The following is a 3581-nucleotide window of genomic DNA, read 5'->3' as shown; positions in this document are numbered from 1 at the left end:
GAACCCACAGACATTTCAAGCCAAACAAAAATCTTCAGAATAGATTCCCGTCTTTTTCTTTTTTTTTTTTAAGTTTATTTATCTTGAGAGAGATAGCACAAATGGGGATGGGGCAGAGAGAGAGAGAGAGCAAGAGGGAGAGGGAGATAATCCAAAGCAGGATTCACTCCCCACACTGAGCCCAATGTGGAGCTTCAACCCATAAACCATGATATCATGACCTGAGCCAACAGCAAGTTGGGCACTTAACCCACTGAGTCATCCAGAAGCCCATATCCCCTTCTTCTTTAAAGAAGAAAGCAAACATTTCTCTGGACCTCATATATGCATATATGTTATATCCTCTGACAAGACCCCCTCACCAAGAACACACACACACACACACACACACACACACACACACTTTCCAATCCTGTTTGGATTGGGGAGACCATATCTACCTTAGCTATACAAATAAAGATTTATCTGCAGAGTTAATTCTAAGAGTCACTTTGGTTTTGTTTTGGGTTCCTTGACCTATACTCAGTTTATGCAGCAGTTGGACATTTATTTCAGCTTTGTCCTTGGACCTCAAATTTCTGGCATGAAAAATGGGAAGACATTAGCATTTTTCCAGTTCATTATACTCAGAAGTATAATTAAGATAGCAAACTAAAATGGCCATAATTAGTATAGTAACTACTTTAATAAGTAAGAAACCAACAAAGCAAGGAAAGATAAGCAAGAACAAGCTCATTAAACACAATTGTAACCCTAGGCCGTCAATGAATCTTGAGTGTAAGGATCATCTTATTTTCTGTTGAGAGGTGTTCCCTGTGATAGAGTTCAGAACATACTACTCTAAAACATGGCTCCTTGACATATAGAAATTTCAAGCTAAAGGAATCTGAGAACTGCCATGTGCAAAAGTGGCTTTCTGACCTTTCCATGTGGCAGGTCATAAAAGCTAGGAAGGTTTTTCTGATATTCTCTTGAAGCAAGTCATAAAAAAAAAAAAATCATTATATGAGAGGTGACCTCCCTATACCTTAAAGACAGGAGCATCTTTCTATGAAGATGAAGGGATACAGGGAGGAATTGAAATGAACAAGCTTTGCCCCAGTTACACCTAGCTCATCATTGTCCTACATATCTTTCCATGATGATCCACTCTTCATCAAACCTAGCACAAAAACACTGAAATTTAACTGTGTCTTTAGGTCTTCATTTTCTTTGAAGGCTCCTGTGTCATATAAAACTTATATTAAATAAATGTATATGTTTTTTCTCTTTTTTTATGGACTCCCAGTCAATAATTTGAAAGAGTAAAAAGATATTTTTTCCTCTCCTACAGTTTCTGGTGAAACCATGAGGGGTTGGCTGGACACCCCATTCACTCTGAAGCAGGCAGATGAAAATTTGGGAAAGCTAGCAGGAACCAGTGAAGGTTAGGAATTTTGACCAAGGTCAACTCTTCTGGATCTCTGTGGCGCCCACTTGAGAGGCAAAGGTAAAAATTCCATTTGTCTCTTCCTTTTGAATTCAGATTAGCGGGAGAAAAACATTGTAAAACTCAGCTCTTTGGATGGCAGCTCTGATTAAATTTGGTTTTGGGGTACACATCAGTTATCAATCTGTTTCCTCCAAGGGACAACTATTGTTTTTCTGTTTGTTTTGTCTTGTGTTTTAAAAGCTTGGTTTGGGGGCGCCTGGGTGGCGCAGTCGGTTAAGCGTCCGACTTCAGCCAGGTCACGATCTCGCGGTCCGTGAGTTCGAGCCCCGCGTCGGGCTCTGGGCTGATGGCTCAGAGCCTGGAGCCTGTTTCCGATTCTGTGTCTCCCTCTCTCTCTGCCCCTCCCCCGTTCATGCTCTGTCTCGCTCTGTCCCAAAAATAAATAAACGTTGAAAAAAAAAATTTAAAAGCTTGGTTTGGCTTTTTGCCTGTCAGAGCATGCAAATTGTCAGTTCTGTGTTTAGGCAAACAGCCTCAGGTTGGGGACCCAAGAATATGGTCAGTAAAGCAATTATAGGAGTCCTAGAATCCTACACTTGAAAATAAAGGTATAATAATAAATTTAACTCAGAAACAGAGTTGATGTACAAGTAGCCACAAAGATGCCCAGTCAGATAGTACTCACTTTAATGTCAAACACTAGCAGTTGAGAGAGTAATTTAGTTAATTCTCACCCCTGAGTTTTTTTTTTAAACATAGGGTATCTCAGCTTATCAATGTGTTTATTTGTTTATTTTAATTACTTGTCAGTTCACATCTGTAATTTGATTTTTTCCCTTCCTGTACTTCCATAGAAGTATAATTAGATTTCTCTTCAAGCATTTGTATTCACTGTTATTCAAGCTGATACAAAAGATGTTTGGTTTCACATGTCTCAGAAAAAAATAAATTAGTTAAGAAATACCCCAATTTAAGACATTTTTGCTAAAAGGTATGTTTAATACAGGGAGAGTAACAGGAAGTTAACTGTTACTCTGATTATCTAATTCTGAGAGCAATAGGATAGCATAATAGTTAAATGGAAGATAACTCTAAAAATCATGGTGGTTGAATTAAGGTGATGCCCATGAGTAGGGAGTAAATGTAGACAAATATGATACTTGTTAGATTTTTTAAATTACTCTGGTTCTTCACACTTGCAATCTGGAAACATTATTCTAGTGTATATATTCTGTTTAGAAATGCCCCCAGGAAGGGAGCTGGCCTGATTTGTGGTTTGTCAGGTAAAACCAAGATGTTATATAAGATGAATATATTCTAGAAACCTATTTACAATGCTTATTTTTTTTTTTTTTATCTTCAGTAGGTTTCATGCCCAACATGGGGCTTGAACTCACAACCCTGAGATCCAGAGTCTCATGCTCTACCAAGTGAGCCAGCCAGGCATCCCATGTTGTGCCTACTTTTAACAATACTGGATTGTAAACTTAACAATGTAAGTGGGTACATTTCATGTTAAGTGGTCTTATCACAATAAAAGAATGTTAATAACAATGATAATAACAGATTACGATCTATAGAAAAAATAAATATCTTCAATTCCAGACTGATATAAATAATTAAGTGAATAATATTAAATGAGAAAGAGCAGTTCATTTTCATAGGCTTCTAATTAATAAAGGTAGAAGGAATGATAAAAATATTCACCATTTAAGGTACACCACATTAATTTATCCTCCAATTATCACAAAGAACAGGATAATCACATATTCTTAAAGTGTCATCCAGTGGAGTAATTTTAAACCATAAATGGAAATTAGCTAAATTTGCAATTCAAAACCCTGGAGCTGCCACCTCAACCAACTGATGGAAGGCAATAAAATCTGTAGTTACACATATTGACATTATGTATCTCCTGATAGGATGCAAACATAAGGCACACAATATCAGTCATGTGGTATTTAAAAAAAACTTTAAATAGCTTAATTTTTTTAATTTTTAATATTTCTATATTTGAGAGAGAGAGAGAGAGGAAGAGCACGTAAGGGACAGGGAGAGGGAGATAAAGACTCCAAAGCGGGGACTCCGCTCTGATAGCAGAGAGCCTAATGTGGGGCTTGAACTCTTTTTTTTTTTTTTTTTTTTTAAT

General features: G+C 37.1%; 1 non-coding gene across 1 annotated transcript; it reads right to left on the bottom strand.

Annotated features, from left to right (window-relative positions):
- Positions 1 to 2804: 2804 nt before the first annotated feature.
- On the bottom strand, positions 2805 to 2877 carry TRNAQ-CUG. Its single transcript has one exon. It is a non-coding gene; the product is annotated as a tRNA-Gln (tRNA).
- Between the last annotated feature and the right edge of the window lie 704 nt (positions 2878 to 3581).

Source organism: Leopardus geoffroyi, chromosome D1 (genome assembly GCF_018350155.1).
Source record: "Leopardus geoffroyi isolate Oge1 chromosome D1, O.geoffroyi_Oge1_pat1.0, whole genome shotgun sequence".
In the NCBI taxonomy this organism is placed as follows: domain Eukaryota; kingdom Metazoa; phylum Chordata; class Mammalia; order Carnivora; family Felidae; genus Leopardus; species Leopardus geoffroyi.
Note: the sequence above shows the minus strand (reverse complement) of the source record. Positions and strands in the feature narration are given on the sequence as shown.